Source organism: Tupaia chinensis, unplaced genomic scaffold, assembly GCF_000334495.1.
Source record: "Tupaia chinensis unplaced genomic scaffold, TupChi_1.0 Scaffold145870_1, whole genome shotgun sequence".
Classification (NCBI taxonomy): Eukaryota; Metazoa; Chordata; class Mammalia; order Scandentia; family Tupaiidae; genus Tupaia; species Tupaia belangeri.
The window spans coordinates 4,373,245-4,383,269 of record NW_006205727.1 but is presented as its reverse complement, the minus strand read 5'-3'; the positions used below and the strand labels follow the sequence as shown (position 1 = coordinate 4,383,269).

Below are 10,025 nucleotides of genomic sequence, written 5' to 3'. Positions count from 1 at the left end.
TTTTACTCACAGAACAAGAGAGGAAGGAGTCAGGATATATGGGCTCAGTCTCTTGAAGTGTCCTGTATTTCTACCAAAGTGCTCCCCACAAACCTCAGAAGTACACACCTAGTTAAAGCCAACCACATGCTCTTATTTCTGGAGACACTCCTCTGTCTTAAATTTAACACATAGTTCCCTTTTTTCTAAGTTGTCATTGGGCCTCACATGCTATATATCATGGCTGCTGAGCCCTGGGGGACGAGTACCCAGAGTTGAGCCATTTTTGAATTTTTGACAACAGACTAACTTATCTCTGACTGAGAGGCTAAGAAAGAAGAGGGGAGCATGATAAACAAGAGAATGGCACTGCCCTTTAGCTGACCAGGGAGAAAATGAGATATGATTTCCAAAAAGCTGAGGACATTAAACAAGAGAATGGCACTGCCTTTTAGCTGACCAAGGAGAAAATGAGATATGATTTCCAAAAACCTGAGGACATAACTTTCTTGAATCATAGTTTTCTGACTAAGCCACCCACATTTTACCAAAAGGTGGAAAAGAAGGAGAGATGAAGGAATGTTAAGAACAATTAAAAAAAAAAAATCCAATTCTCAGTTGCTTCAGAGTCCAGATGCTGCTACGGCACCGATACTGCGTGATCCTTCACCAAGATGATTGAGGAAAGCCAGACCCAAGACCGACCCACAGAGGAGGAAGAGGTTGAGACATTTGCCCTCCAGGCAGAAATTTCCCAGTTGATGTCATTGATCATCAACACTTTCTACTCCAACAAAGAGATTTTCCTGAGGGAGCTTATTTCAAATTCATCTTATGTGCTGGACAAAATCAGATATGAAAGTTTGACAGATCCCAGTAAACTAGATCCTGGGAAGGAGCTGCACACTAATCTCATTCCAAACAAGATCAAACCCTCACTATAGTGATACTGGGATTGGAATGACCAAGGCCGACTTGATTAATAATCTTGGCACTATTGCCAAGTCGAGAACCAAAGCTTTCATGGAAGCTTTCCAGGTTGATGCAGATATCTCTGTGATTGCCTATCTGGTTCCTGAGAAAGTGACTGTGATCACCAAACAAAATGATGATGAGTAGTATACCTGGGAGTCCACTGCAGGGGGCCCATTTACAGTTAGGACTGACACAAGTGAACCCATGGGTCATGGAACAAAGGTTATCCTGCATCTGAAAGAAGACCAAACTTAGTACTTAGAGGAAAGAAGAATAAAGGATATTTTAAAGAAATATTCTCAGTTTATTGGCTATCCCATTACTCTTTTTTGTGGAGAAGAGCATGATAATGAAGCCAGTTAAGATGAAGCTGAAGAAAAGGAAGGGAAAGAAGAGGATAAAGAAAAAGAAGAAAAGGAGTCTGATGAAAATCCTGAAATAGAAGATGTTGGTTCTGATGAAGAAGAAGAAGAAGAAGAAAAGAAAGATGGTGATGAAAAGAAGAGGATTAAAGAAAAGTACATTGATCAAGAACTCAACAAACAAGACCTATTTGTACCAGAAATCCTGATAATATTATCAATGAAGAGTATGGAGAATTCTACAAGAGCTTGACCAAGGACTGGGAAGATCACTTGGCAGTGAAGCACTTTTCAGTTGAAGGATAGCTGGAATTTAGAGCTCTTTTTTTCATTCCAAGATGTGCTCCTTTTGACTTGCTTGAAAACAGGAAGAAAAAGAGCAACATCATATTGTATGTATGCAGAGATTCATCATGGACAATTGTGAGGAGCTGATCCCTGAATATCAAATTTCATTAGAGGGGTGGTAGACTCTGAGGATCTGCCTCTAAATATCTCCCATGAGATGTTGCAGCAAAGAAAAATTCTGAAAACTATCAGAAAGAATTTGGTCAAAAAAATGCTTAGAACTTTTCACTGAACTGGCAGAAGATAAAGAGAACTACAAAAAGTTTCAAGAGCAGTTTTCTAAAAATATAAAGCTTGGAATTCATGAAGACTCTCAAAATCTTAAGAGACTTTCAGAGCTATTAAGGTATTACACATCTGCTTCTGGTAATGAGATGGTATCCTTGAAGGATTATTGCACCAGAATGAAAGCAAACCAGAGGCATATCTATTGCATCACAGGGGAGACCAAGGACCAGGTCGCTAACTCGGCCTTCATAGAACGTCTTCGGAAGCATGGATTAGAAGTGATCTATATGGGCTACACGGCTGCAAAGAAACACCTGCAGATCAATCCTAATCATTCTGTTATTGAAATCTTAAGGCAAAAGGCAGAGGCTGACAAGAATGACAAGTCTGTGAAGGATTTGGTCATTGTGCTTTATGAAATCGCATTCTTGTCATCTGGGTTTAATCTGGAAGATCCCCAGACACATGCTAACAGAATCTATAGGATGATCAAACTTGGTCTGGGTATTGATGAAGATGACCCTGCTGCTGAGGATACCAATGCTGTTGTGACTGAAGAAATGCCACCCCTCAAAGGAGATGATGACACATCATGCATGGAAGAAGTAGATTAAGTTCTGCCTGAAGAATGACTTACATATGTGTTCAATACTTTATCTTCATTCCCTCTGGTGATATATATTTTTTTTCAAGAATTGTTTTTCTTTATTTTTGGTTAACATGTTAAACATTTTTAAGGCATGACAGTAACTACGTAAGTGGAAGATAAGATTTCTTTCTACTTCAAAGTGTGATACTGTGATACTTTAGGCACTAAAGCAGAGCTAGTAATGTTTTTCTAGTTTCATATCAGCCTATTTTAACAGATCAAGGTAATGTTTGTTGTAAGATATATGCCACCTAATGTTAACTTTGTGATCTAAAGAAGTGTTTAGCTCTCCAAACCAGATTTCTTAGTAGCCCAAATCTTTTGTTGTTGAAGTGTTCTGAGATATACCTTGATTTTTGCAAGAATAAAAAATCCAATTCTGAAATCCAATCTTTATTTCTATAGTGCATTTTGGTCTAAGATGCACTTAGACCAAAAGTGCATCTTAGACCTTTCTAATCTTTTGATCCATTTCTAGCAGGGATCCATTGAGCATAGAGCACTGGAAGGGGAAAGCAATATGGAAACCACAGCCAATTCCTCCACTTTGCAGATGGGGACATCTACATCCCAAAATGCTGTTTATGGTTCAAATTCACAGAATGAGTCAATGGAAAAAATGCAAGTTTCTCAGCCCTCACACCTGTTCTCTCCCGCCCTTATCACTTTCCATCATAACTGCTGAATTCCATTTCTCAGTGCACCTTATAACTGGGAACTTTACTATTTCTATTAACCAGACCTTCAGGAATGGAGGAGGAGAAATGCCCTTGGGCTAAAGAGCAAATGATATCTGTTGATATGAACCTACCCACCAAAACCTATTTTATTTATAGCCTGTGCTTGCCTAAATACCCACATGTGACTACTTCACTCACTACTAATCAACATGTATTAGGATAAAAACTTTCTATATTTTATTAAGCCTGAAGTGACCAGAATAATGTTATAAATTTTGACAATATTGGTAGAGGTTAGGATAAGATTGGTACAGTGTAGGTAGGATGATAACCAATACCAGGAATCAAAAAATACCTAAATCCAGCCAACTGCAGTAACACAGTGGTAGCTACCACTACACAATTCGGAAACCACATAGGAAGGTCCCAGGTTCACATTCCAGGGTCTCCCTGTACACACTAGGTAGGCACATGACCGTAACACTGGCTGGCTGAGGTTGGGAGGAGATTGCAGCATGAAAACCTTATAGCAGGTGTCTCTCTATCTCTCTCTGTCTCTCATGGAAGAAATAAATATATGCACTTTTGGAAATCCCATTCCAGGGGTCCAGTCTGTGGCATGGAGGTTAAAGCGCTGAATTTCTATATGGCTGAACGCAGTTATAGTCCCAGACCAAGGAGCTTGAAAATCACACTGGGCACATGTGCGTGTGTGCCCAAAATCCTGAGAGGAGAATGGAGAAGAAGAGATTGTGGTGTGGTCATTCTCCCTGGGGAGTGATTTCTCACAGAGAAACACTTCTCTCTGTCTCTGTCTCTGGCAAGCACATGTGCCTACTAACCATCACTGCATGCTCCTGAGGAACCATACACTCAGTGAACCCCATGCTCTGAAAGTAGATCAAGGGAGTTAGATGCCAACGAAGAGCTTTCAGTTTGAGGGATCTACCTTAGCAGGTTTAAATAGGGTATCCTACTTCCCTCTACAGATGAAAACTGACAACCAGCATGTTCAGACATACGGCTGTGGAAAGAGGGTGACCTGTATAGAAGACCTTAGCTTAACTCACACACTCAGCAAGATAAGGGCAGAGGCAGAATAGAAGAGCATGTTGCTCAATATGCATCTCCGTCTTTTTTCTTTTTCTTTTCTTTTTTTTTTTTTTTTTTAAGGTTTTTGCCATAGGGTGAGTTAGAAAGAGACAGAGTAAGAGTAGGAGGGAAAGTAGGAAAGCACTCCCTCAGGGGAATGGTCATGCCACAATTCTTTTTTCTCCATTCTCCTCCTGGGACTTTGGACACACAGATACACATGCCTGGTGTGAGTTTTCAAGCTGCCAAATCTGAGATTCAAACCATGGTTGGCCCTGTGAGAGTCCAGCACCTTAACCACCACGTTACCTGCCAACCCCGATATGCCCCTCCTTTTAAGGTGGCAACTCCGCCCACCAGTGAACCTTGTGCAAGATGTGTTATATAATGGAACTATGGTGTAAGATACAGAGAACCATGAAATCAAATGTGAATTTAACTTAAGACTGTTTCAGGGCCTCACTGACATGGACCCAGATTGGAGAAGGCTATTAAGCTTGAACCTTCTTAGCTAATTACTATCTGTCTGACTCCGACGTCAAGGAGAAAATGTGTTTAAGATCAGCTCACCCAGAGTTTTGGCAGGATATTTTCACCATTTTGGAGCAACAGCTACCATAAACTTTTTCTTTGAGTATCTCAGGTTAAAGCTCATCTTCCAGGAGGGCACTCAAATTAACCAATGGCAAGAAATTCTATTCTCTAAAACAAAAGCAAACAACTCCCCAGTCTTTGGTAAACATTCTTGGAAAACCACTATTCCAAGATGCTTTCACAGTCCGTACTGTGAGGAAAGATCAAAGCAGGTAAGAGACTGATTAAAATGATATATTGAAACAGATTATAGAATTTTGAGCATACTACTTGCTTTCTTCTTCTCTGCATTTTTAAAATTTGCAAAAATATATACATAAATGCATCTAAACTAGTGAGTTCAGAGGAACTTCAGAGTCATTTGTCAATTGCCATGGCATTTAAGCTTCCAATTTCAACTATAAAAGCATTGCCTTCTTTCTGATAAATTTATGAGGCACCCACTATGTTCAAGATGCTGATCTGTGAAAGATATTGTGAAGAATATAAGATACACAAGACCCAGTTCATATCCTTGAAAATCTCATAGTCAAGTAAGACAGACAAAAAAAGCATAAACAACAATATAAGATTTGTTTATCTAATAAGATTTATCATTTATCTGAATGTTATAAGACCACACTGTAAAGTCATACATCCCACTTCATGTGTTAGCCTCTGGACCTTTGACAAATGTATTAACTGCTTTGAACTTCACTTCCTCATTTGTGAATGAAACGTAAAAAAAAAATTGTAACAACATTGGCACCAGCAGTTGGCGTAATGGCTTTGTTGCTGAACTCCCATGTAGCCAACCATGGTTCGAGTCCTGGACCCAGTGGCTTAAACTCACACCGGGCATGTGTGCATGCATGCCCAAGATCCCGAGAGGAGAATGGAGAAGGGATTGTGGCATGGCCCACCCCCGGGGGATGATTTCTTGCTTTCTATCTCTCTGTCTCTCTCTGTCTTTCTGGCGAGCACACACGCCTTATAGCAAAACCTCTTAAAAAAAAACAAAAGTAGTAACAGTATTATGAATTATTTTAAGGGTTGGAATTTTTTTCATTTCCTATTCAAAATGTTTGGTATATATTAAGAACTCAGTAAGTTCAGTTCTGATTATATAATGAATGTTATGGACAAAGTTTTTTGGGAATGTACATATGTGTGTGTATCAATTGGCTTAAAGGAATCCCCTGCAATCAATGAACCAGTCTAATCCTTGGTCCACTCTTGGTAGATTGTCATGATTAATAGATTAGATGATAGTTAGGTGTAGAGGTGACAGATGATAGATAAATAATATATAGAGATAGAATATATGTAAACCAACTTTCTCTCACATCAAGAAGCACAGGATTCCTTTTACTTACAATGGGTGTCCATCTGCCTTTTCTCAATTTCCTGCTGGGAAAATGTTTGTTGTCTGACCTTCTCTTGTGATAGAATGTTTTCTCATTCTTTCTTTGACTTCAGTACTAGTTTTGAGGATTAGAATTCTGAGGCCAAGGCCATGCTAATGCAAAATCAACCTGAGGTTCTCTTGAGTAATTTATGTAATATTGATCTAAAAATCCCACCAGAGCCATTCAGTGTCATGGTGGTTATGGTGGCTGGATCCTCTATAGTCAACATTGTGGTTTAGATCCCAGATTCAGTCGCTTAAAAAACATTCTAGTCACGTATGTGTGCATGTCCAAAGTCCCAAAAGGAGAAATAGAGGAGGATGGTGTGGTCATCTCCGTGGGGGTACTTTCTTCTTTCTTACTTTCCCTCTCTTTGGAAAGTGCATATGCCCTCTAGCAAATTTAAAAACAAACAAGAAGAAGAAAAAAACAAAAACAAAAACAAATCAATGTGCTAAAACAAGCAAATAATTCCCTAAACTACACTAGTGCCAGAATGAAATATTCTTTGCATTTATCTTTGTGTGTTCATTCATTCATTTAAAATTATTTACTGAGCACTTATAATATGTCAGGTACTATTATAGGCATCAAATATACAATAAGGAACAAAATCACCAGAATTCCCTGTCTTAATGAAATCAATATTGGCTATTCAATATTATTGGACTAGCCATGTGCTCAGAATGATCTTCAGCACCTTAGGGAATATGAATTATATAAGTACTATGGTAATTATCTGCTAGTGCTTTATTTACTTATTTTCTAAAAGCTTTCTTATTGTTTGAAGTTTATTTATTTTTCCATGATTGAGAGAGAGACATAGAGCACTCTAAATAGAGTCTCACACCCATAAGCTACCCCAGCTTCAGCCAGCCCTGGATCATGGACATACAACTGCCTGGTGTACTCAGGGAGGTACCTGGACTTGAATCAAAAAGTGGGATTGCTGGGAACCAGCAGTTAGCGTAATGGCTATGTCGCTGGACTCCCACGTAGTCGACCGCGGTTCGTGTCCCGGACCCGGTGGCTTAAAACTCACGCCGGGCGCGTGTGCGTGCGTGCCCAAGATCCCGAGAGGAGAATGGAGGAGAAGGGATTGCGGCGTGACCATCCCCCCTGGGGGGTGATTTCTCGCTTTCTGTCTCTATGTCTCTCTCTGTCTGTCTGGAGAGCGCACGCGCCCTACAGTGAAAATCTCTCCAAAAAAAAAAAAAAAAGTGGGATTGCCTCACAGAGCATCTTGTTCCACCTCTGCACCATTGTCTAGCTCCTCCTGGTGCTTTATAATCTCAGCAATCGAGGAGGAGTGAAATAAGACGCATATGCAATGACTTGTTGCGATATTAATCAAAGCAATGCAGTAAGAAAAATTTAAGGCAGAACAATTTGCTCAGGTGATCAGAGTTCAAAAAACATAACGTGTTTTGTTCTTAGTAGGCACATGTGATAAATAAATTCCTCTTTGAGCAAGCAAAGTTTCTGATAAACTGTTTTGTGGAACTTGAGAGAGACTGGGAAAAAAATGGTAAAATATACATAGTCAAATTAGGGTGGATTATTTCTATTATTGTTTATCTTATTTGCTTACCCAAAGAATACTCTATAATTTACTAAAATTGAGAGTAAAATAGCAATTTATGGACCCTGAAAGTTTGGTGTAACCCTATTATTTAAACTAGTATTGGCAGTTATGAGGTCATATTGGCCAAAGTATTCAAATTACACAAAATTGTACTTTGTGTAGCCAAGTTGTTAAGTGACTTCCAAATGCATTGGACTTATGTCCAAGCCTAGACCATAACCAATTTGCAGACTGCCTGACATTAAACATACTTGATTAAATTTTCCAGTGTCCCTGTTTTCCAATGACAGTTTTTAAACTACTTTATTCATGAGTTAAATAAGCAATGAGGACAGTGTGTTTTTGGTGGGAAGCTGGGTATAAGTGGACTTTTTTCTTTTTCCTTTTTAATTTTTAATTTAATAATTCTTATCACATAAAAAAATCTTTATAAAATAAAGAAGATTTTGCATAACCCCACCACCTATTGATAAGCATTATTAACATTTTAATATATATATTTCCCAACTTTCATATTAATGTATGCTTTTTAAAATTTAGATTCAATCAATGTACATCTCTATAGTGTACAATATGGTTCTTCAACATTTGCATGTAATACATGACAATCAAATTAAGGATATTACCAGACATGTCATTTTGAACATGGGACATTAAATTCTTTTGTCTGTTAAATGTTTCATACCTTCCCTCACTTATCCTCTATCACCTACTCCCCTATCTTACAATCTCTAGTATCTCTTCTAATCCTCTCTAACCCCATTATCTTTGAATCTTTCAATTTGTGCCACGGAATGCAGACATTTAGTATTTATGGTGTGGGGATATACAATGTGTGTCTTTCAGAGTCTGACTTACTTTGTTTAGCATTAAGCCTTCTATATTTATCCACTTTGAATCATCGTTCATCATGGCTGAGTAGTATTCCATAGTATACTGAGAGCAGACAAAATAGACTTCAAGACAAAAAAATGGTAAAAATAAACAAAGATGGATATTATATGCTATATAGTTCTAAAATAAGTAATTCATCAAGAAAACATAATAGGGTCAGCAGGTGCTATAGTTGTTAAGGTACTGGATTCCACATGGTCCACAGTTCGAGTCCCAAATCCTCAGCTTGAAACTCACACCGGGGGTGTGTGTGTGTATGTCCAAAATGCCGAGAAGAGAATGGAGGAGAAGGAATTGCAGCATGGTCATCCTCCCTAGAGGATGATTTCTCCCTTTCTGTCTCTGTCTCTCCAGCAAGCATGTGCTCCCTATAGCAAAAATCTCTCCAAAAAAAAAAAAAAGAAGACAAAACAATAATAAATATTTGACACACCCAACACCAGGGTACCCAAATATGTAAAAGAAAGACTGGTAGATCTAAAAGAAGAGGTAGAACTGCAAAACTAATTGTTGGGGACTTCAACACCCCACTGTCACCAATGGACAGGTCATCCAAACAATAAATAAATAAATACATAAATAGACATAGGAGCTAATTAATACTACCAACTAAGAGGACCTAAAAGACATTTATAGAGCATTTCACCTAATATCTACTAAATATACTTCTTTCTCATCCCCCCATAAAACATTTTTGAAGACTGATCACATAATAGGGCACCAAAAATAAAGTCTCTACAAATTTAAATGCATATCCTATTAGGCTAACCTCAGGCCTCTCATCAGAAACAATGCGAGCAAGGAAAGAATGGGAAAATATATTCAAAGTGTTAAGTGAAATACAGTCTCAACCAAGAATACTATACCCAGCAAGATTATCTTTCATATGGAAAGAAAGAATAAAAACATTCTCAGATAAACAAAACCTGAAAGTACTTGCCAGTAACAGACCCAATCTTCAAGAAGTTCTGAAAGGAGTGCTAGGGACAAGAAATATCAATAACAACGCAGAATGTTAACTTCCAGGACTTAAATGGAAAGATTGGACCACAGAAACACTGCATATTCAACAGAAGAGAGTTTGAACATAAGACTCAAATGGCAAAATAGAATTTTATGACTTTTGAGTAAAACGGTACTCATTTTTTTAACTATGCTTTGTTTTCCCAATTGAAACAGTTTACTTTCTTTTCAGCTGTTGATAGGTTTAGCAATATGTTAAAATATTTTCCTTGTTTGTTTCTTTAAATG

General features: G+C 38.2%; 1 pseudogene; it reads left to right on the top strand.

Annotated features, from left to right (window-relative positions):
- The first annotated feature begins 653 nt into the window (after window positions 1-653).
- LOC102476071 (heat shock protein HSP 90-alpha pseudogene) lies at window positions 654-2,506 on the top strand (annotated as a pseudogene).
- The last annotated feature ends 7,519 nt before the right edge of the window (window positions 2,507-10,025 follow it).